At 45.5% G+C, this 25,532-nt stretch overlaps 1 protein-coding gene across 4 annotated transcripts in view; it reads left to right on the top strand.

Annotated features, from left to right (window-relative positions):
• The window catches only part of CAMK2A (calcium/calmodulin dependent protein kinase II alpha), a 411,160-nt gene that overhangs the window by 122,137 nt on the left and 263,491 nt on the right, over nucleotides 1–25,532 (top strand). The window lies entirely within an intron of this gene.

Here is a 25,532-nt window from a genome sequence, read left to right as displayed (position 1 = left end):
CCACAGTTAGAATCACTCCCTAGGACACACTTAACCCCTTGATTGCCCCTTAGTGTTTAACCCCTTCCCTGCCAGTGTCATTTACACAGTAATCAGTGCATTTTTATAGCACTGATAGGTGTATAAATGACAATGGTCCCAAAATAGTGTCAAAAGTGTCTGATGTGCCTGCCATAATGTCACACAGAACACAGAAACACAGATCGCCGCCATTACCTTTTGCGCAAACCAATATACACTTATTGCGATTTTTTACCAAAAATTTGTAGGAGAATACATATTGGCCTAAACTGAGATAGAAATTATTTTTGTATATATATTTTGGGGATATTTATTATAGCAAAAAGTAAAAAATATAGCTTTTTTTTAAAAAATTGTCACTATTTGTTTGTAGCGCAAAAAATAAAAACTGCAGAGGTGATCAAATATCACCAAAAGACAGCTCTATTTGTGGGAAAAAAATACGTACATTTTGTTTTGGTGCGACACAATTGTCAGTTAAAGCGATGTAGTGCCGAATTCGCAAACAGTGCACTGGTCAGGAAGGGGTTAAATCCTTCCGGAGCTGAAGTGGTTAAATACATTCTTATAGCGCCGCTCAGGGCTTCCGTGACCTGCTGGAGCTGTCTTCCCCGCTCTGAGCACTGCAAAGGGGGGAGGGCCGAGATCTCCTGCTGATAGCTGGGAGAAGAGGAGGAGAGCAGTGGGAGGTCAGCTGAGCCCCGAGCGTCACTGTACCGAAGGTATTTGACACAATTAGATTACAGAAAACACACACTTTGCATTATATACTACTGTAATAGAGAGGATTCTAGGATTTTACAACCACTTTAAACTAGGGCCTAATTTCAGGGTAGGGCTTATATTGCAGCCCTCGCCCAAAAATCTCAGTAGGTCTTATTTTCAGGGAAATACTGTAGCTTAATTTGATGTTTTTTAGTATTTACCTCAACTGTGATCTTATGCATTTCAGTTCAATTTAAATACAGTTATTTTAGTGTATTTAACAAGATATATATGGGGTTTATAGAATTGTGAAATTGTAACGGGCTCTGTGAAAGTTATTTGCATTAAGTTGTTCACATTAAAATGCATATCCTAAAATAGGCCGTAAGAGGGAACAATCCAGACAAACTATTAAGGAAGCTTTGGGTTCTTCTCAAAGTGTAATGACAAATAACACAGTTTTCTTGATCATACATCACGGGACACAGGAGCTTCATTACATAGTGGGTTATATAGGCACCTCTGGTGATTGGACACTGGTTGACCCAATTAAAGAGAATTCCTCCCCTATATAACCCCTCCCATCAGGGAGGCACCTCAGTTTTTTCGCCAGTGTCTGGTCGATGGTCACGTAAAACTTAGCTCTATGCGGGTCCCGGCGAGGGCCGAAGGGCTACAACAAACCGGATCCATACCTCGGGCCGATAATTGACTCCCAAGATGGTATGGTACCCGGGCCTCGTCTGCCGAAGACACGAGGTTTTGCCTGTAAGTCCTCTCCATTGGAAGACTGGACTCTGGGACAACCAGACTTGGGGTACTGTTTACTCAGGGCGCCCGTAAGTTTCTGGCAGAGTTTTTTACAAGGCCCAGGTAGGAGAATCTTTTCGTAAGATTCCCAGATACGCCTGAAGGTTGGCTAACAATACCCGCCGTGATGGGTGAAGGCTGGAATTGGTCTGAACACAGCAATTCCTGCGGCGGGGAACAGGTATGGGAAGTCATCCTATATATTTTAATATATGAATGGATTTCTTCATTTTGAGTAGTTGTATGTCTTACCTGGTTTCCACCACTTGAGGGAGTAAGAGCAAGCCTGATGCATACTTACATGCCTTTCAAACAAAACACGCTCAGTGAAATGCCTGGTCCTTCCAGCTATTCACGTCTCCTTGCAGTCCCTGCCACAATATAAGTAAAAAAGGGGTCCCACGCAGATCGGGGGGTCTCAGGTCACTCCTTTTGGGTTCCCCTTCCCCCCCCCGGATCCCGCGGTCCTCGTGCACGCGCGCGGGCGCGTGCACGCGCGCCGGGCGCGCTCCCGGCCTAATAGGGAAAGGGGGGGGGTGTGGTTGCCAGCTGTGCACAATCAAGTGCTCCAGACTGCAATGCAGGCGCCAAAACGGCCAATTTTAAAAGCCCAGAGCGTCAGGGGACTGTAAGGTGAGACACAGGAGCTGTGGGCTGTAAGCATCCGTGGGACTGGATCCAGGCGAACCTTAAGACACCTACTCGGCATCATATTGTGCAGTTAAGCTTATATTGATTTATTGTGAGACTTTAAGCACAACAAAGTGATTGCATTTTACACTAGTAACTCTGCTTTGTAGCTCAGTACTATGTCTCCTCGTAAGAGGGTTTCAGGGGCAGGTAACAAAAGCACTGGCAGGTCACCGCCTGGGTCCAGGGGTTCTAAAGGTGCATGCAGATTACCATCCCCCTCTGCAAGAGTGGAGCCTGCATCTCAAGACGAGTCAGTGCCCCTTTCAGGCTTTGCAGCCTCTCCTAATGTCGCAGCCCCGGTCTATGTCACTGAGGACTCCCTTAGGGCTTCATTGGAGAGTTTTGAAGGGAGGATAATGAATTTTATTTCTGCTTCCCTAAAAGATAGCAAGAAAAGGGGTAGATCCCCTCCCTCTGCTGAAATTCCTCTCTCAGACAGCTGCTCTGAAAATGAGGAGAGATCCCTATCTTTGGAAAGGGATCATGAGCAGTCGGATCAGTCAGAAGATGAGGAGTCAGTCCCCTCCTCCCAGGCACTCAGAAAGCAGGTGCAGTATTATACTGAATTGGTGCGTACCACGTTCAGAATGCCAGCTACTGAAGTCGCTACATCCTCTGACTCTTCCCTGGGAGTCAGGAAAGCTCCACAGACTGCTTGTTCCTTCACAATTCATCCTTTAATGGCTGACTTGATGTATAAGGACTGGGGACATCCCGATAAACTGTTTACTCCTCCCAAGAGGTTTTCTATGTATTATCCCGTGGAGGAAAGCTTCACCAAGAAATGGGGGGCCCCATCTGTGGATGCGGCTATCTCTTGTGTGAATAAAAACCTAACTTGTCCTTTGGATAATGCGCAGGTATTTAAGGACCCAGCTGACAAAAGACTGGAAACCTTGTTAAAAGCCTCCTTTTCCATGGCCGGCGCTGTGGTGCAACCTACAGTCGCAGCCGTGGGGTTGTGTCAGTTCCTTAAGGAACAGGTTAAACAGATGTTTGAACTTCTTCCTAATGAGGAAGTAGAGAAATATGCAGAGATGCCTCACATCTTATGTTTCATAATTGATGCGATTTTGGATTCTGTCCAACAAGCATCACGTTTGTCCCTCATGCTGGTACACATGCGTAGGGCTCTATGGCTAAAAAATTGGGCTGCTGAAATGTCATGCAAAAAGCATTTGACTGGGTTCCCGTTTAAAGGGGAACGGTTGTTTGGAGAGGAATTAGATAAATTCGTCCAAAATATTTCAGGAGGTAAATCTACACTCCTTCCAGTCAAGAAGAGTAAACGTCCTTTATTCAGGCGTACTCTTTCTCCCGAAACGTCGAGCTCTAAACAGTGGCGACGGCCTTCTCAGCCCTCCTCGGCTGCAAAGCCTCAGGGCCGAGCCCAGGGACAGAAAAGGACTTGGGGGCGGAAGCCTGCCAAGCAGTCCTCCAAGACATCCTTGTGAAGGGGCGCCCCCGCTCGGCCGAGTGGGGGGAAGGCTCCTGCAGTTTGCAGGCGCCTGGCGGGTAGAGATTCAGGACAGATGGGTGATCTCTTCAGTATCTCTAGGCTACAGGCTAGAGTTTCAGGAGATTCCACCTTCCCGTTTTCTAAGGTCAAGGATCCCCAGGGATCCGATAAAGCAGAAACCGCTATTTCTGGCCTTAGATCAATTACTATCCCAAGGTGTGATAGTAGAGGTGAGCCCGAGAGATCAGGGTTCAGGTTTCTATTCGAATCTCTTCACCGTTCCAAAACCAAACGGAAGTGTCAGACCTATCTTGGATCTGAGAGACTTAAACCGGTTTCTACACATCCAGACCTTCCGGATGCAGTCAATACGCACTGTGGTCTCCTCCCTGCAAGGAGGAGAATTCATGGCATTAATAGATATCAAAGACGCATATCTCCATGTGCCAATATTTCCCGCACACCAGAAGTTTCTGAGGTTCGCGGTAGAGCAGCGCCATTTTCAATTTGTGGCCCTGCCGTTCGGCCTAGCCACGGCCCCTCGAGTCTTCACGAAGATTCTAGACCCTCTCTTAGCAATCTTAAGAGTTCAGGGCATAGCCGTCATGGCTTACCTAGACGACTTGCTTCTCGTAGAGAGAACTACAACATGCCTAAGTCGCAGCGTCACCAAAACGCTAGAACATCTGGGCCGCCTAGGTTGGATTATAAACCTAGAAAAGTCGTCTTTACAACCGACCACCAGGTTGGATTACCTGGGTCTGATTATCGACACCGCTCAGGGCAGGGTGTTCCTTCCAAAGCCAAAGGCCTTGGCCATTGGAGATCTAGTGCGCCTGATTCTGGGCAGAAGATTCTCCTCCATTCGGTTGTACATGAGACTGTTGGGAAAGATGGTCGCCTCTTTCGAGGCCGTTCCATTTGCCCAGTTCCACTCAAAGCCCCTGCAAAGATGCATCCTTGCGATTTGGAACAGGAAGCCCCAATCCCTGGATCTTCCTATGCGTTTATCCCCTCGGGCACGCAAAAGTCTTGTTTGGTGGTTACAGACCAAAAATTTGCTGAAAGGCAAAACCTTTCTTCCCCTCTCATGGAAGATTGTCACCACGGATGCCAGCCTGACAGGTTGGGGAGCCGTGTTGCAGGAAACATGCTCGCAGGGAAAATGGTCTGCGACCGAAAGTCTGCTGCCCATAAATGTCTTGGAGATTCGGGCAATTTACATGGCACTCAGAGAGTGGTCTCACAGACTGCGAGGTTTCCCAGTTCGGATTCAGTCCGACAATGCCACTGCAGTGGCTTACATCAATCACCAGGGCGGTACCAGAAGTCTGGTGGCCCAAAAGGAGGTGAATCGCATACTTGTCTGGGCAGAAGAGCATGTTCCGTGCCTCTCTGCAGTCTTCATTCCAGGAGTGGAGAATTGGCAGGCAGATTATCTCAGCCGCCAGCAGTTGTGCCCAGGAGAATGGGCTCTGCACCCCGATGTGTTTCAAGACATATGTCACAAGTGGGGCACTCCAGACGTGGATTTGTTTGCGTCCAGATTCAACAGGAAACTGGACAACTTTGTGTCAAGGACAAGAGATGCACTTGCTCAGGGGTCAGATGCTCTGACAGTTCCCTGGAATCAGTACAATCTGATCTATGCCTTCCCCCCGAACCCGCTGTTATCGAGGTTCTTGGGAAGGGTCAAGAGGGAGACGAAGCCGGTCCTTCTAGTGGCCTCGGCTTGGCCCAGGCGACCATGGTTCGCAGAAATCATGAAGTTGGCAGTGGGCAGGTCATGGACCCTCCCTCTCCGGCCAGATCTGCTCTCACAGGGTCCAATTTACCACCCTGCTTTACGCAGTCTGAATTTGACGGTCTGGCTGCTGAGACCCACATTTTGAGAGGCTGTGGTCTTTCGGGGCCAGTCCTCTCCACTCTGGTCAATGCCAGAAAACCGGCCTCCAGGCGTATCTATTACAAGATCTGGAGGGCATATGTTTCCTGGTGTGAACCCAGGAGATGGCATCCTAGAAGGTATGTCATTAGCAGAATCTTGGCCTTTCTCCAATCAGGCCTTGAAATGAATTTGGCCATAAGCACCATCAAGGTGCAGATTTCGGCCCTATCGGTCTTTTTTCAAAGATCGCTTGCATCACTTTCCCTAGTACGGGCTTTTATCCAGGGGGCTATGCGGATGAGACCGCCAGTCAAACCTCCGGTATGCCCTTGGGATCTGAATTTGGTTCTCTCGGCCTTAGAAGCCCAACCATTTGAACCTCTGCATCTGGCTTCTTTAACTCTCCTGACAAAGAAGCTGGTATTCCTAGTAGCCATATCCACGGCTAGAAGGGTATCAGGATTGGCAGCTCTTTCCTGTAAAGAGCCCTATTTAATTATCCATAAGGACCGAGTGGTCATGCGTCCCAACAGGTCCTTTCTACCTAAGGTAGTTTCAGGTTTTCACCTGAATCAGGATGTAATCCTACCATCCTTTTTTCCAAACCCTCAGTCCACAGAGGAAGAATCCTTACACACTTTAGATGTGGTTAGAGCAATCAGTCTTTATCTTCAGGCAACTGCTCAGATAAGAAAGACTGACTGTTTATTTATTCTGCCAGAAGGCCCTAAAAAGGGTCAGGCAGCGTCAAAGTCCACTCTTTCGAGGTGGATCAGACAGGTTATTTCTCAGGCCTATGACTTAAAGGGGAAGATTCCTCCTTTTCAGGTGAGAGCGCACTCTACTAGGGCTGTAAGTGCTTCTTGGGCAGTGCATCACCAGGCCTCCCTGGCTCAGATCTGTAAGGCTGCGACTTGGTCATCAGTCCACACATTCACCAGATTCTATCAGGTGGATGTCAGAGGGCAGGAGGATATCGCCTTTGGGCGCAGTGTACTGCAGGCTGCAGTTTGGGTCCTCAGGTCCCTGGCGGTCTAGATTCATGATCTGTGTCTCCCTCCCCTCAACCTGAGTATTGCTATGGGACATCCCACTATGTAATGAAGCTCCTGTGTCCCGTGATGTATGATCAAGAAAATAGGATTTTTATATACAGCTTACCTGTAAAATCCTTTTCTTGAGAGTACATCACGGGACACAGGGCTCCCGCCCCTCTTGGGTTTTACGTGGTTTCTTATTGCTTTGCTACAAAACTGAGGTGCCTCCCTGATGGGAGGGGTTATATAGGGGAGGAATTCTCTTTAATTGGGTCAACCAGTGTCCAATCACCAGAGGTGCCTATATAACCCACTATGTAATGAAGCTCCTGTGTCCCGTGATGTACTCTCAAGAAAAGGATTTTACAGGTAAGCTGTATATAAAAATCCTATTTTTCTTAAGTCCTAAAACCCAATCTAATCTCCAATACCTCTCACAATTCTCTTTTAACTATTTCATTCAGGAATTAAATATAAAATAAGTTAAACATTAAGGATAAATCTCACATATGATTATTTTATTTCAACTTCTACAAGGCTGTGTGGTCACCAGACACATCTTCATGCCAAGGGTGTTATACCATATAACACACTATTCTGAAGTCTAGCATTGAAGATTAAAGCACTTCAACTGAAGCTTTTTGCTGATGAGAATCTCTGATTCCTAAGAACATTCTGCTTTTTGCTTAAAATTTGACAAGATGAACATTTTTTATGCGGCTTGTCTGCAGATCTTCAGAGCCTCAGCACTAAGTAAACCAGCGCAACACAGCTGATCATGGGCCAATCTGATATGGGGACCTCTTTATAAAAGTTTCCAATATTTTTTCCTATGGCCTAAATTTGTGTTTGCACATCTTTTTTTTTTCTTTCTTTTTCTTTTCACTGCATAAACAATATATAAAGCAGACAAAGGAAAAAAAAAAAACTGATGAACTTTAACCAGTAGAGGAACTACCTCCACAGTTTCCCAAAAAGGCCTTCATGCACCACCGTGTCTTCAATATAGAAAAATGCTGTTCTAAGTGCTCCAAGCAAATGCCCACAAATGTCACCTGCTAAAAGGAAGCTGTAATCAGATTTGGATATACAAAATGATTGCAATATCTGGGTGACAGCATAGATATATCTAAAACCATAGGGTGTAATAGCAAAATCTTTTTTGGCCCATTACTCAGTTGTTATGTTTTTTCAGTATATATTGTAGAGAGGCGACCCCGTGTAATGGTGTATATGAGTAGTGTATGCCTGATTTTGTCAGGCATGCTAATTACACGCCTGTGGGCTGGCTTCATAATTCTCCCAGGAAGAGAGGTCTGGGCTCAGACTTGGAGACAGTTCCGCCCGGCAGACAGGAAGTCTGGCCTAGGAGGTCGGGAGGGTCCCAGTAGGAGACGGCTCCAGGAGAAAGAGACAGGAGGTCTCAGAGTCCAAGGCTGCAGGTAGCAGCCTTTGTGTACGTCTGTAGCAGGCAGATGTGACCCGTGACCGAACAGCACAAAGCTGACTGTGAGTAAGCCAGGAGGCTGAAGTGTATGTTTATACGGTGATGGTGGAACCCCCTTTGAGCGAAGATTACTGTTTGTTTGAACTTTTTTGTTGCCTTTAAATAAAAGTGGGCTGTCATGCCCTTAAAAACACAGTCTGGAGTGGCACGTTTCTGTAAACTGCATGCACCACTTGAATCGAATCACTCCAGACATTTACAATATATACAGTATATATACTGTATATATATATATATATATATATATATATATATACTCCACCATTCATACATTGATCATAAAGGGAATAAAATAGGACTCACAGTCAATGACACATGGTAGGCATTCTATAGCTACATGCTCCCTGTTTAAACCTGCAATCACAGTAACTGGCAGGGGCATGACTTCCCTTGGAAGAAAGGGAAGCTGCCTTCATTCCCAGCAATTACTGCATGAGGCTGTTGTGTGATCTCTTAGTAGTTTTTAGATGTGGTGGCATTAGGGTTGCTACCTGTCCAGGATTCACCCGGACAGTTCAGGTTTTGAATCATGTGTCCGGGTTTCAGTTCACATGAAACCTGGACACAATATTCAGACCAGGCTGTGGCTCCCCAAGTAACCCGAGATAATCATACACAAATCTGTTGCCATCCTGGAGCCATGGGAAGCTGTTTGGGGGCAGGTTTGACTGAAGGGTGGGGTGATAATGTCAGCAAGAGCAGTTTGGCCACTCCCACTGTTTGCCAAACCACTCTCTGTGTGCTACATTACTACCCTCCTTGGGGCAAGGTCTTTTATAATCCAAGGTCTTTTATAATCCTATAGTGTTTACTGCAAAAAAAAAAAAAAAAAAAAGAAATTGCCTTCCTGCAAAAGTGTTCGGGTTTGGCTTGAAGAAAAGGTGGCAACCCTAAGTGGCATTGATGTCCTCCAACCTCTGAGGAAGTCCCCACCCAGGGATGTACCACGTTCGGGGCCGGGCATAGGCGTGACATCATTAGGCACATCCACACACAGTGGAATACTGAGCAGAGGCCATTTTTGTCTCTGGTCTTACACTGATGGTTGAAGAAATGGATCCAGTTGTATACATGATTTCTTTACGCCAGTTTTTATGTGTGAGTATTTATGTACAGTGTGTGTTTATGAGTAATAAAGAATGTTGCAGAGAACATGATGGGGTGTTGCTGCTTTGAGGATTTCTCACCACAAATTAGAGTGGATTGAGTCCATGCATGTGAGACTAAACTGTTGGGAAGCAGATTGAGGTGACACTAAGCCCTTGTACACACGGTCGGACATTCCGACGGAAAATGTCCAATTGGACCGTGTTGTCAGATAATCCGACCGTGTGTAGGCTTCATCTGACTTTTTCCGTCGGAATGTCCGACCAACAAAGTTTGAGAGCTGGATATAAAAATTTTCCAACAACATGATCCAATCGGACTTTGTCCGATCTTTTGAAGAGAATTCCGATCGGACAAAGTGCCACGCATGCTCAGATCAAATTCTTAGACTCAAGCTAATGGCTACTAGCCTGAACGTAGTCCCGTCATAACTAAATAACGTCATCATGTTATGAACGATCGGATTTTCCAACAACTTTGCCCGACTGTGTGTGTATGTAACACCAGTTTCGGACAAAATCTGTCTGAAAAATCCGACGGATTTTGTTGTCGGAATGTCTGACCGTGTGTACAAGGGCTAAGAGTTATGCCTTTGAAGCCATTAAACCTCTTATAATGTGGAGGTTTCTATGAAGGTGAGCAGACTTAAAAGCACGTGTGGTGGTGTTGTAAGTGGTGTACACTGCAGTATAAGAAGCCAGTGTCTGCAAATGCACTCTGGGAATTGGATTTTGTTTTTCTTCACTTTATGGACACTTTTTCACAGTGGGCTTTGGTGGAAAATTGCTTGAAGACTGCCTTTATGTCCTCTTATCAGTTTTATTTTTACAGTATTGTTATATAGCACATCCGTTGTATTTAACTGAATTGTTGTTAAGTACTGCACTATTTATATATCATTTTCTTTTTTCACCATTACCTGTGCATGATACACAGGAGAGTGCTGGCAGGCTTTCACGTATTTACATGTTTCATTGCACTGATACATTTTTTGATATATGTAATTAAACACTATTATTAAAAACATGCTGCTATAATTCTTAAATCATAGGTAAATAATAAGTAAACAAACACAAAATACACAAATACAATTATACAAAATTAAAACAAAACAATAAAAAAAAAATTAAAATACAGCATAACTTAAAGCAAAGAAAAAAAAATGCAACATAATTGTTGGAACTTTTAAATTAAGATGTAGGGAGAGGTTTAAAGCAAGGTATAAGTTCAGTGAGTAAGGGTACATATGGGAAAAAAGCTGGTGGGTACTGGGGTTTCAAACCAGATGATAGAGAAACTAAAGTTTTCAAGGCTAGGGAATCAAAACGTGTTCAAGGATAAAATGTGCGTGTGTACAAAATTGAAAGGTATGTGCACAAATGTTAGAAGTCTGGTTTATATAATGGAGGAAATAAAATTGATGCACAAGGAGGATTTTGACTTTGTGGGAATATCATAAACCTGGTTTGACAGTTCACATGACAGCTTGGAAGACCAAGGACAGTAGAAGAGGGTGTGCTTTTATGTGAAGCACAATTTGATAGTGAATATGAGGGATGACATTGCTAATGGGCATGGTGAGGAGATGGAATTTTTGTAACTAAATCTTCAAAGGGACAAGACAAACAAACAGTAAATGAATTGTGGGTGCATGTGTCAGGGAATCTCCGTAACAAACGCTCGTTCACATATACCAGCCACCAATCTCCGTTCCTCCAATGCAAACGCGCGTACGCCAAGTCACAAGCGAGAACTAACTAGTCCCGGACCCAGCAGGCGCACTAGCGCATCCACCTGAACAGGTATGTGTGTGCATGTGCTGCACGCCAACAAATCGTGGTGCCCTATTTAAATGAGGAGCCTGCTTAGTGTCAGTACTGGATTGCCTCAGCTTGTTCCTGTGTACCTGCTGTTACCTTGCTTGACTGATCCTGATCCTGAACACCCGGCTCTCCCTGACTACTTTTTCGGATTATCCCTGCCACCGTGTCTGCCTCTGTTTGCCTGCACCAATCCCGACTTGGACTTCTGACTACGGCTCTGTCTTCCGATTTTGTACCTTGCTGCCAGCCTGTTACCGACCTCTGCCTGTCTCTGACTAAGAGCCTGCCTCCTGTTTGTGTACCTTTCTGCCAGCCCGTTGCCAACTCCTGCTTGTCCCTGACTCTGCAAGTGACTCTGTTGGACTTTTCCTGGACTAGTCCGGTGATCAGTATCTCACCTCCTCCACAAAGGCTCCGGTGTTCCTGATCTGCTATCACCTGTCTGAAGGCACCTGCACCCTCCCGCTGCCCTAGCAGTTCCTGTCTCAACCTCCAGGGGTGCTAGGACCGGGACCATGAAAGAGGCCGCTGTGGTAATTTTGGACTCTGCTGTAAGGTACGTGAAAGTCTGCTATAGGCCCCCTAACATTAAGGTGGAGGAGGAGACCCAGCTACGTTCACAGTTAGAGATAGTGGAGAGTAGGGATGAGCCGAACACCCCCCGGTTCGGTTCGCACCAGAACTTGCGAACGACCCCCGCGTTCGGTACGAACGTTAGAACCCCATTGAAGTCTATGGGACTCGAACGTTCGAATTGGAAAGTGCTAATTTTAACGGCTAATATGCAAGATAGTGTGCTAAAAAGGGTTTGGCGACCTGCCTCCTGCCTCAGGGGACATGGGTCACTGCAAAAAAAAGTTTTAAAAACTACCGTTTTGGCGGGAGCAGTGATTTTGAAGACGATTAAAGTGAAAAAAAAAAAGTGAAATATTCCTTTAAATATGGTGCCTGGGGGGTGTCTATAGTATGCCTGTGAAGTGCCACGTGTTTCCCGTGTTTAGAACAGTCCCTGCACAAAATGACATTAAACGGAAATAACACCATTTAAAACTGCTTGCGGTTTTAATGTTATATCTGGTTCCTGCAATATGGTTGAAAATCATTGAGAAACATGGCATGGGTAGCCCTCCCTGCCCATTACCAGCCTATTTGGGTCTTGTACACATATTAAGGGGAACCCCGTACCCATATTAAAAAAAGGAAATGCGTGTGGCCCCCAGGCCCTATATACTCAGAACAGCAGTATACAGGCGGTGCAAACAAGACAGGGACTGTGTAGGTTTGTTGTGTTAAGTTGAATCTGTTTGTCATTTTCAACCGGTACATTTTTAAAGTGTAGCTCCAGTCAAAAAAAATATCTTTAAGCTTTTTGGAAAACATAGGGAAGGGTTATCAACCCTGTATAATTTTGTTTTGTCGTCCATCTTTTTTCATCTCACTTGCTGCTGTCTCCTTGCGTTTGCAAGTAGGAGATGTTTGTAAGTTGGATGTTTGAAAGTAGGGGCCTGCCCTATATTATAGCGGTATGTACTGGGTACAGAGCACGCAGACAGCACGCACTATCTCCTAACACTACTGACTGCAAGCTCTATTATTAACCACTTGTTAGCCCAATGTTTGCATAAAGTGAAAGATGAAGTTATGCTGAGTAAATAGATATCAAACATGTCACTCTTCAAAATTGCACATGCCCGTGGAATGGCGCCAAACGTCGCTACTTAAAAAATCCCCATAGGCGACGCTTTAAATATTTTTTTACTGGTTACATGTTTTGAGTTGCAGAGGAGGTCTAGGACTAGAATTATTGCTCTCGCTCTAACATTCTCGGCGATACCTCACATGTGTGGCACATGCGAGCACATGGGGACATGGGCGCTTTAATTTTTATTTTATTTTTTTATTGTTCATTTTACTTTATTTTAGTTTGACATTTTTTTTCCCAAAAATATATTTTTGATCACTTTTATTCCTATTACAAGAAATGTAAACATCCCTTGTAATAGGAATATGGGATGACAGGTCCTCTTTACAGTGAAATCTGGGGGGTCAATATGACCCCACATCTCACCTCTAGGCTGGGAAGCCTGAAATAAAAAATTAAAAAAAAGATTCTGGCTTTGATCGTACTGGCAAGTTGGTAGAAGCACCAGAGGGCGGTGAGGGGTGGGGGGCGTCTATGGCTGGGTACTTCAGGGTATCACCGAGTATGGCTGGGTATGGCAATTTATGGCAGGGTATTACAGAGTATTGGCGGGGTATTGGCGGGGTACTACAGAGTAATAGCAGGGTACTGCAGAGTATTGGGCGTACTGCAGAGTAATGGCGGGTACTGCAGAGTATTGGGGGGTACTGCAGAGTAATGGCGGGGTACTGCAGAGTAATGGCAGGGTACTGCAGAGTATTGGGGGGTACTGCAGAGTAATGGGGGGTACTGCAGAGTATTGGGGGGTACTGCAGAGTAATGGGGGTTACTGCAGAGTAATGGGGGGTACTGCAGAGTAATGGCGGGGTACTGCAGAGTAATGGCAGGGTACTGCAGAGTATTGGGGGGTACTGCAGAGTAATGGGGGTTACTGCAGAGTAATGGGGGGTACTGAAGAGTAATGGCAGGGTACTGAAGAGTAATGGCAGGGTACTGCAGAGTAATGGCAGGGTACTGCACTGCAGAGTAATGGCAGGGTACTGCACTGCAGAGTAATGGCAGGGTACTGCACTGCAGAGTAATGGCGGGGTACTGCACTGCAGAGTAATGGCGGGGTACTGCAGAGTAATGGCGGGGTACTGCAGAGTAATGGCAGGGTACTGCACTGCAGAGTAATGGCGGGGTACTGCAGAGTAATGGCGGGGTACTGCAGAGTAATGGCAGGGTACTGCACTGCAGAGTAATGGCGGGGTACTGCACTGCAGAGTAATGGCGGGGTACTGCAGAGTAATGGCGGGGTACTGCAGAGTAATGGCAGGGTACTGCAGAGTATGCACTGGTATTGCAGAGTATTGGCAGGGAATTGAGGGGTTAAATTCGGTGAGCAGCGATGTGGGCACTGCAGATGCAGCCCACATCGCTGCTGACACCGATCTCTTTCCCCTCCGCTGTACCGATCGGTACAGAAAGGGGAGGGAGGAACAGGCGTCATAACATGACGCCGGTTTGTTTCCAAGTGATCACTCCGTCATTTGACGGAGCAATCACGTGGTAAACGGCCGCTATGAGCAGCCGTTTACCGTGATGCGCCGGGTCCTATGGACCCGGCGGTCACGGATGCTCTTGAGTGCGCACACCTCGGGGCACGCGAGAGCAGAATTCTGGGAGGCCGTTAATTAACGGCCTCTCTGAGTTAAACAACCGCCCTGAAGCCGTTAATCGGCAATGGGCAGTTGTTAAGTGGTTAAAGCTAGATCACTAGCTATATAGGTGAGGTGAATATAGTGGTGTATACTGCAGTCAGGGCACAGACAACAACCACAACACAGCAGCAAGATAGGAAATCAGCCAAAAACGATTGGTGTGTACTGTGTTGAAGGTACACAGAACACCCACTGCTTCAGATGCAAAGTAACACACTACAGGAGGCCGCCTTAAAGGCGGCCTTATATAGTGTGGGGCGTGCACTACACAGTCTGAGCTATGATTGGCCACAGGCAGGATGCCTGTGGCCAATCATGGCTCTCCTCGCTGCCGGCGCTGCGATTGGCCAAGCATGCGGGGTCACAGTGCATGCTTGGCCAATCATCGGACAGCAATGCACTGCGCCAACGCAGTGCATTGTGGTCCGCGCGCGCGTCACTCGAATTTTGACGCGAACGGCCAAAACGTTCGGAATTCGCCGAACGCACGAACGGCCAATGTTCGAGTCGAACGTACGTTCGACTCGAACACGAAGCTCATCCCTAGTGGAGAGACATGGCACTGTATCATGGGGGACTTCAAATATCTTAAAACCAATTTGGCAGACAGAACTGCACACTGAAGGATGGGTTGTCACTTCATGAATTTAATGCAGGACAATTTCTTGAGAGAAATTGTGGATGCCCCAACTAGAGATAATGCTCTGCTGGACATACTAATTACAAGCAAAACAGCGCTAACTACAGATGTAGAAGTAAGGGATACCCTGGGTAACAGTAAATCACAGTGTAATTACATTTGCTGTAAATTATAGGAAAAGGATACATGAGCATGGGGCATGAACACTCAATTTTAAAACAGCCAGCTTTAATACGCTGCACTCCATATACTACATGACACTAAATGGGATCAAATTCTTGCAACAAAGAACACTGAAGAGAAGGTGCTCTTTAAAGACATATTAAACAGCATCTTTCGTACAGCAAGTTCATTCCACTGAATCCAATAACATAAAAAGGCATATTAATGAGAAAAAACAGTCCTTTAAGGCTGAAGGGTCCTCCTCGTAGGCTTTCCAAAACTAGAAAGAGTGCAATAAGATATGCAAGAGTGCTATCAGGGCAGCTAAAAAAGGTTACAAAAGACAATTTGCTAAGAAGAGTCCTAGGAACAATTCTGTTTAACTTGTTCATAAATGATATAGAGGTTGGAATAAATTGTTCAATATCAGCTTTTGCTGAGGATACACCTCTAAGCAGGGCAATAACTTCCCAATAAGATTAGTGACTTTAGAAGAAGACCTAGTTAAAATAAAGTAGGCAGCTATACGGCAGATACAATTCAATGTACAAACATGTAAAGTAATGCACTTACGAGCTAATAAAATGCATGCACGCTATACGCTAGGGGGATAACCCCTGGAGGTATGAGGTCCTAGTAGATGAGAGACTTAGCAAGATGGGGGTCCTAGTAGATGAGAGACTTGGGGGTCTAGGGGTCCTAGTAGATGAGAGACTTAGCAAAAGCATGCAATGCCCAGCTGCAGCAAGCAAGGCCAGCAGATTATTAGCATAAATTGAAAAGGAGATAAAACTATAATTCCCCACTTTACAAAACTCTGGTTCGGCCACATATGCCGTCCAGTTCCCTGGAGCCAGGAGCAGAAGGGAGGCATATAAAACAAGGAGTCACCAGGCAAAAAACAGGTCAGAACAAAGTTACTAATGTTGTTGCTTAGGCTAGATGGAATATGGGACGGTGCAAGATATGATAAGATAGGAGCCAAGTGAGGGATAGCTGCACATAAACTGCATAGGCCACTCAGCAATTGTGGGTCCAAAGGCTAATCGGCCTGTGAAACCCAAAGTGGCAAACAAGTTTGCAGAAAAAGCATAATAATGATATAAAATATTGGGGAAGAGGAGAGAAGGAAAGAGGGAAGAAATTACAAGGACTGAGAGGGAGGGAAGGGAGTGGGGGGAGGAATGGGGGGACGCTGAAGCAAAACAGATCTCCTGCACCAATGACATAAAGGACACTAACCTTTGAAAGCAACTGTCCGTCACATCAGCACAAGGCAAAAGTCACTGCTGCTCACACAGCCGACACGGAAGGGCCGCTATAAGAGCTCCCCAACCCCACCGGCATCAGGGCACGCCGCCAACCAGCGGCATTTGGCAAGCGCACCATGACAGAGTCCCTAGGCCAGAAGGCCCGGCTTGTTCACGGCAACCACATGTCCGCCAGCAGGGAGAGAAAAAGAGAGCCCAGATTCGCCAGATCGACCACCAGGGAGAGCACGTATCCCGTACATAATTAAGACCACAATTAAATATGAAATATTGTACAAAATGTAATTATACAAAATATAATATTAAGCATGTACAGAAACTTAAAGAAAAACGTAAAAAATTAGGACAAACAGGTATAAAAAGGGGGAAAAAGGGGAAAAAAAAATTTTTTATACAAAGGAACAATAAACAAAATCAATTCACAGGAAAGGTTAATAGGAAACAAATCCATTAAGGCCCGGGGGAGGGTGGCATTAAGTCGCTCAATCCACAGTGTCTCCCCCTGTAGATTTTTTTCAGTCCCAGTCACCCCCCCCCCCCCCCCCGGGGTCCTGTTGAACTACCTCAATAACAAGGAATTTGACACAAGAGATGTCATAACAATCATAGAGACCAATATGTCTGCCTATGATAGTGAATTTTCCACTACCCGAATAATAAAGGTGATCACCTATCCTTTGTCTGAACTCTCGGATCGTCTTACTGACATAGAAGGCATTACATTTGCATACCATCAGGTATATGACCCCCCTAGTACCACAGTTTGCATAAGCTTGTGAAATAAAGTCTTCTCCATTGGGTAGAGTAGAATGGTTACCCTCAAGGACCCAGAGGCGTAGGGAACGTGCCCTACGGAACACCAAGTCAGGGGCAGATCACACATGTCTGCGCAAGACCTGGTGTTATGATTGGATCAGATGGTTCTTAATACTTTGTGATGAGCTGAATAAGTTGTAATGAATCTGACATGATCATTGGAAGAATAATATTTAGGATGGTTATAAAGTAGAGAATACATAGAACGTGCAAGGGCTTTGTTAAAAGCCTTTCTAAGGTTTGTGTGCGAGTATCCTCACAGTAATAGCCATTCACGTAGGGCATTAGCCTGAATCCTAAAATTATTCCTAAAAAGTCTTTAGGCCTCAATAAGTCCTCTCGTCCTTTCCCTACCTCGGTTCCGGTCTCTCAGGATAATCTAAAATACGAGGTTACTCAAGTTTTGGATTCCCGGCTCCGTAAAGGCATTCTTCAGTACCTCATACATTGGAAAGGGTTTGGTCCTGAGGAGAGGTCTTGGATCACTGCATCTGAGGTATTTGCTCTTCTGTTGAGGAGATTTCATCTGGAGTTTCGCTTTAAGCCTGGGCCCAGGCAGGGGAGGGTAGGCCTCGTAAGAGGGGGGGGGGGGGGGTACTGTCATGGTTATGCAGTAATCTTTCTCTGTCAGCTTACCTCTCCTCATGTTCAGACTAAGAGGCCAGCCACTCTCACCTGGCTGTTTTTATAACCTCTCCTCTAAGCATGGCTTCACCCCAGGCACTATCAGGGAACCCTATATTAACCTGTGCACTGCAAGCCAGCAGTGCTGATCAATCATTGTGTATTCATTGTGTGTTTGGCTTCCTGGATTCCTGCTTGCCGTGTGCTCTTCGTTTTTCTCTGTTACTGACCTTGGCATGTTCTTGACTATTCCTGTCTGCTCTTGATCCTGACCTTTTGGCGTGTCTTCGACTATCCCTGCTTGCCTGTGACCCTGAAACTTTGGCGTGTACTATGCTGTTCCTGTTTGCTAGTCACCCTGACCTCTGCCTTATCCAGGAGTGTAACTAGAAATCACAGGGCCCCATAGCAAAATGTTGTATGGGCCCCCCCTCATTATCACCCAGGGGCGGATCCAGAGTCTAGTCTGGAGAGAGGCAATGCCAGAAAATACGTTTTTTGGGGGGAATTTGTTGGGGCAATGGCTGATGTTGGCGCTTCAATCATCACGGCACCATGGTTGTTTTGGTGTCAGGATGACTGAAATAAATTATTTCTATTATTACATTGTTATAGAAAATGAAATAGTTCAATTCACCATAATGCAGAATCAGTGAGAGGCCCAAGTGTGTCACTTGCAACCGTCATATGCCACCAGATGTAGAATGTCACTTGTCACACGTTGCGGATTTACACTTGCCACATCACCTGCCACCAGATGCAGATTGTCACACGTTGCAGATTGTCCACTTTCCACGTCACCTACCACACGTGGCAGATTGTCACTTGCCATGTCACCTGCCACACGTTGCAAATTGTCCACTATCACCTGCCACACATTGCGGATTGTAACTTGCCACAAGTTGCAAATTGTCCACTTGCCACATCACCTGCCACACGCTGCAAATTGGCCACTTGCCACGCCGACTGCCACCTATTGCAGATTTCTAACTTGCCACATCACCTGCCAGAATTTGTGGATTGTCCACTTGCCACGTCACCTGCCACAAGTTGAAGATTGTCCACTTGCCACATCACCTGCCACACATTGCGGATTGTCCACTTGTCACGTCACCTGCCACAAGTTGCAAACTGTCAACTTGCCACGTCACCTGCCACACATTGCTGATTGCCCACTTGCCACGTCACCTGCCACAAGTTGCAAACTGTCCACTTGCCACATCACCTGCCACACATTGCGGATTGTCCACTTGCCACATCACCTGCCACAAGTTGCAGATTGTGACTTTCCTGCTAAGTTGGGGAATGGGGATTGTCACTTCTGTTTCCCAGTCTGAGTCAGGCAGCAGAGAGATGATGTAATCTCTCTGCTGCCTGCACGGTGAGTGAGGGTGGAACTGCCAGGATGCAGGACGGGTGTCGGGCAGTGAGAGATGATGTCAACTCTCTTCTCCGCCACCCTCTGATTGGCCACCCACCGAGCCTCCCGAGCTGGCAGCTTCCCCCCCAGCTACCGAGCCACCCAGCTGCGTCCGTTCGTACAGTCAATGTTACCTGCCTCACCCACCGCCCGCTCACTGGTCCCTCCTCGGCTGCGGGCCCCATAGCGCCTGCACAGGTCGCTATGGCGGTAGTTCCGCCACTGGCCTTATCCCTTTTTGTTCTAGCCTGCTGCTTCCTTTTCCTGTAGTCTACCGTGAGCTGTGAGACCCTAGGGGCCACAACCTAGAGCCAGACTGCAGTGCAGTCCATCCTCACCACTAGAGGCCCTGGTGAACACCTGCTGGCTCTTAGACTCCATGCCCTGGGGAATCTATGCTCTAGCTCCCACTGGGATCTGTGTAGGTAATCCAATAGACCTGCTTCCTGAACCTCCCTGGGTACTATCTGCAGGAGTCAGTCCTAGGGTCCACTATCCTAGCGGTGCACTTCCTACTCCTACGGAGCACATCTCTCACCTGGTCTCAGGTGACCTGACAAACACCGTAGTAGCACACACTCACATACACACTCAGGTTGAATTAGATGGACTGGTATTTTATTTAACCTTACAACTATGTAACTATATTAACAACATTTACCTTGATCCTGACGAAGCCCTAAATGCTGAAGACTCAATGAACCAGTATCTAAAATTTACTTACTGTACCTTAAATTAACCTGGATGAGTGTTTATGCCCATAAACACCTATGGCATTGGAGGCAACCTTGCCCCCCCATTACCTACCAAATCATTTATCTTCTCTACCCCCATCTCTTCCAAATCTTCATCATTGTATTCCTCTGGTATTGTCAGAAGCAAAATAATACAACCTGCAGATACTGAACACAACCAAAAATCAACAAAACCCAACTTGTAGAAAATGAAACTTGTATCCCTTCTATCAAAACACCACACTTACAGCACCCAATTGATGTAAACCAAAACTAGAGAGGGTGAGTGGTACAGATTAAATTTCCCTTCCACCAAAATGGCAGCTTCCTGATGGTTACTACTGGTTTTACCCTCTATGCTCTGACCCTCCATTTTAAACCCCTGGCTGAATTAGCCTGAACATCTCCACCCTTACATTAACTAGCAATGAGATAGACTCTCTTTTTAAAGCAGTTCTTTATCCTAGAAACAAAAAAAAATAAAAGTCAGCAGCTACAAATACTGTAACTACTGACTTTTAATAATATGACACTTACTTGGACAGGGATACAGCACGGTCCTCACCCGAGCCAGCTCTTCAGCCATCTTTGGGTCCAGGCACCAACATGTTTTTGTTGGGAAGCTGGCTGTGGCTTCACAGGTGGCTTCCCATTGTGCATGTGGGAGGCATGCTCTGCCTTGTATATGGTCCCACAGGGACCTCTGATGTGTCCTAGAAGGCTACAGGGAAGGAGGAGGGGAAGGACTTCCACTTAGATTGCCATGGCAAACAAACCGGAAGTGGGTATCTGTCAAAACCAGGTACTCACTCTCCCCCTAAAAAAATAATGTGACAAAACTTAAAGGGGCGGGGGGTGAGGAGGCAGACAAGTGGAACTTTTTGGGTGGGTGCTAAGTTTAGGTAGATATATTTAGTGTTGGGTTCACAATGTTTTTTTTTGGAGCTGTATTTTTGATAGGTAGATTTAGTTGCCTCACTGTAGTCAGTGAGGCTGTAATTGATTTGATAAGGTAAATCTAGTATGTCACTGCAATCAGTGCAGCTGCATTCTGCTAGTCAGGTCTGCTCAGTGTGCTCAGCTACTGCCAGTCTAATAGCTCTCTCTTCATCCAGAGAGCTTGAGAAGTTTCTGGATGATAGGTGTGGAGCTATGCAGATGGCACCATGAATATTGATACAGACCTGGCCAATTCCAGAGAGACAGGCTCTGAAGGCAAGCTGAGAGACTGTATATATTCTGTGTACACAAAGAGCTTAGGGTCTTTTCCTGGACAGGATCAGTCCAGCCTGGAGGGCACATGGCAATATCTGCTGTCGTGAGGCCTCAGGTGGGCGACCTGAGTGCGTGGGCTGCTGAGACCCTAGAGCTAGAAAGAGAGCTGACTGAGAGGGGCTGTCCACTGAATATCTAGTCTGGTATCACTGAAGTAAGGTGTCACTTTGAATTTGGAAGGAGTCAACCAGCTGTCCTTGGGCCTTGTGTGAGTACAGACGCTTCTAAGAGATCTTGGGAACCTGTGCGCTGTTGCCACCTCTTTGGTGCTAAAGAGAGCCAGCTGTGGGTCTAGTTAAAGGGGACACTGGGTGGTGTTTAGCAGAGCTTTGCCCATGTCATCTTCTGCTTAAAGGAACTCTGTTCTTGTGGTTCTATGAAAGAAGTTTACAGATAACCACTACTACCACATCAAAGCTGAAATCTACTGTTTGCTACAAGCACAGACTTTAATATAGCTTGTCCAAAAAGAAGACTTAAATCCTCATGTTGTACTTATTTTAAAAAAATTTGGAGTATTCCACTCAATTCATTCAACCCTATTCAAGTTCTCCAAAAATAAAACAACAAAAACAACACCCCTAGACAAGTCATTGCAGCAATGTGTGGATGAGCCTGTGTGCCTGGCAGCAGGGTAAAGCTTGTGGGGGAGACCTGGACAGTATTCCTGCAGCTTCTATGATAGTAGTACTAGAAGTATAACAATTAAACCACCTACACTGCCCAATCCCTTCAAGCCTCCCTTCTGCTCTTGGCTCCAGGGAGCTGCATTCAAACAAACAAGTCTCATCATGCTTTAGCAATCTTTACCTCTGATTGTCATGACATGCATTCATTGTTCCACATCAGCTTAAAACGGAGCTCCACCCTAAAGGTGATGCTCCACTTGTTCGCACCCTCCCTCCCCTCCATTGCCACATTTGGCAATTTTTGAGGGGAGGGGGGCAGGTACTTGGTTTTGACAGGCACCCACTCCCTCTTCCGTGTAAGATCAGTGATCTATGTGCATTTCTGGCCCCTCCTCCTTTCCCCGGCTGCCTTTTGGGACATACATAGGTCCCAGAAGACAGCGGGACCATTCAGAAAGCATAGCGAGTGACTCGCGCATTGAAACAGTATGAAACCGGTTATGAAGGTTTCACTGACAGTTTCGCTTGCCAGTTCCTGCACCTGAAGCCGATTGATGAATTAGCTCAGGGTGCCAACATCACAGGATTCCTAGACGGGTAAGTGTCCTTATAATTAAAATCAGTAGCTACAGTATTTGTAGCTGCTGACTTTTATTTTTTTTTCCAGCCTGGAGCTCCTCTTAACTACAACATATTACTTTGTTCTGCTTTAAACCATACATGTAGGTTTCAGGTGAGCTGCAGCTTTGCTAATTTCCAAGCTGGCGAATAATTTAACAGTAGCAGTGAACCAGAGTGGAAGGAGACATCGAGCCGAGCAAGATCTAAGCTGTCAGTGTACGTTTAACGATGTATTCTTATCCTTGTGACACAGAACTTGGGAATTACAGCACATTTTGACAGCTTGTACATCATCAACCTAAATTTTCTAACTATGTTCTAATCATAAACAGCCTCTTATATTATCAGAATCATACTGCTGGTGTTACTCAAGGAACATAAGCATGAGTTACAATTGGAATAATCTGACTAAAAGACCAGACCCAGTTAACGCAGTTTTTTTAGGTAATGTAGCAGTACTGTGTATTGTAAAAAAAATAATTTTTAGAGAAACTAAAACTCTTTCAAGCAAAAAAAAAAAAAGACCACAGGCTCATTCAAAAATTCATATCAGACTTTTTTTTTTATTAGTTCTCCACCCACTTAAGGAGTGTGCAGCAGAACAGAAGGTACGGTAAAATCTCCCAAAAAGGCACATTGCAAACTACAGGGACACTAAAGGGACACAAAAACTACAAACAATTTCTATTGATTTATGTGTTCCTATTGAGGAAATAATTCCTCACTTCCTGTCCAGTTTACATGTGTCAGCAGAATAGAACTACAAGGGAATTCTTTCCAATAAAAAATATGGAAATCTGACAATGGTTCTAATCCTTTCCCATTCTACTCAAAAGTAAAAAAAACTAAATATTTTGGTTGGAGCTGGGCAAACCCATGGTCAGGCTATGGATATTAAACAATTCATTTATTCTTAACAAGTAGTAAATTATCTTTAAAACAAGCCCCCCTCTTCCTCCCGATAGTTCTAGCCCCAGACACTATGGAGTAATTCATCCTCAAAGTTAATGTGGTTCTCTCAGCAGCTCAACTCTCTCTGCCTCACCCTCCCTGAGCTTCTACTCTGCGTTTACAGTAGCTACTAAAAGGTTGGAAGGCTATATTCAATGGCTGAATAGGGGTGTTTAGCCACCTTCGAATCCAACAAACTATGCACCCTTGGCCACCCATGTGAATGTAGCCCTATTGCTGGGAGAGAGCAGCAAGGTACAATGGACCGCTAAGTCACTGCTGGGAGGGGAAGAGGATTAAGCAGAGCTGCTGAGTCAATGCTGGGAGGAGATAAGTGAGATGACAGTGACGTAAGGTTGTGGGTCACTGATGGGCAAATGCCACTGCTAACTGCTACACAGTGCTTGTTAATGCCCTCCTTTGCAATGGGACTGCGCTCGCACTGCATGGGTTAAATGCTCATTTATGATGTCATGGGGAGGTGGAAGAGCAGTTTTACTTTTCCAGTCTGCCACTGGATAATAGGGAAGTGCCATCTACCAGGGAGTGGCGGATCAGGTCCCCTAGACATAAATGAACAGCTAGCTCTTGCAGCCCCACAGCAAGGGAGGGTTTTTACTTTTACCAGAGTTGGAATTAAAGAAGATAAATACTAGAATGTCCATAACCTGTTGACAGGTTAACTTTAGTGATTTATTCATACAAGGGCCAATATGGCTTAGAAAAGGGTTGTATGGCTATCTTTGGAGCATGTAGACACAGAACCTTTGGAATACCCCTCTGTGTCAGATAACATAGAGTATTTTCTATAAAACTATATATTTTTTTTTTTTTTTGGGGGGGGGGGAACTAAACTAACAGAATGTTGTAACAAGTTGTATATAACATTATACAAGATGAAGCCTGTTTATCCTTACACACATAGGCATTTAAAAGCATTTAGAGGCAGGAGGGTTTATAAACTGAAAAAAATAAAATAAAAACACTTTAGAGAGGAGAGAAGCGTTCTGGCAGTAAAAAAAAAATGCAGAATGCACATAAATCCTTGTAAACACATCTAAACCCAACCGCTAGGCTTATTTAGTGCTTGAACATTCATTCATTTAATTGGGCAGAATACATTAATATTCTTACCAATTAGATGAATGAACGCTTAAACGCAAAATACAGCTTTAGGTGTATTTTTAATCCTGCATTTCTTTTGGCAGGAGAAAAGGCATTCAGAAAAGCTGAGAAAGTCTGCATGAGGTCGTATAATAACTGGAAATAGTGTGTGGCTGTTGACTTTACAAGAAAGATAAATGACCTCTTGCGCCTGTAGGTACATGACTACTGTGCGGCCTATTGGTAAATCCAGATCTGAGTGAGTTGTTTTCCTTATGGCTTTCAATAGCTACCTGCTGGGTGGAACGGTGAAAGTCAGTGAGCCTTGAGCCTCTGCAGACTTTAGAAATGCTAGCTGAGCAAACTCTGAACGATCAATACAGAAACATTTTGATAATGTTAAATTTTTTTTGAGCCTCTTCAGCAGGCTTCTGCTGCTCTCTGTTTTGATGTATTATAAAAGTCTCCTGGTGTTTTATATCTCGTATCATCAGCGATCCTGACACCACTAATTACACCACCAAGCTTCTAATTCACTCCCTGGTCACCTCTCGCCTCAACTACTGCAACTCCCTCCTCATTGGATTACCTTTACATAGACTATCCCCCCTTCAGTCCATAATGAATGCCGCTGCCAGACTCATCCACCTTACCAACCATTCATTGTCCTCCACCCCTCTCTGCCAATCCCTCCACTGGCTTCCACTCACCCAACGAATAAAATTCAAAGTACTAACAATAATTTACAAAGCCATCCATAACTCTGCCCTTAGTTACATCACTAACCTAGTCCCAAAATACCAACCAAGCTGCTCTCTTTGGTCATCCCAAGACCTCCTGCTCTCTAGCTCCCTTGTCACCTCCTCCCATGCTCGCCTCCAGGATTTCTC

This window comes from Lithobates pipiens, unplaced genomic scaffold (genome assembly GCF_037356315.1).
Source record: "Lithobates pipiens isolate NorthernLeopardFrog02 unplaced genomic scaffold, aLitPip1_a1.2 Scaffold_8, whole genome shotgun sequence".
Lineage (NCBI taxonomy): Eukaryota > Metazoa > Chordata > Amphibia > Anura > Ranidae > Lithobates > Lithobates pipiens.
This window is presented reverse-complemented; position numbering and strand designations above follow the sequence as displayed.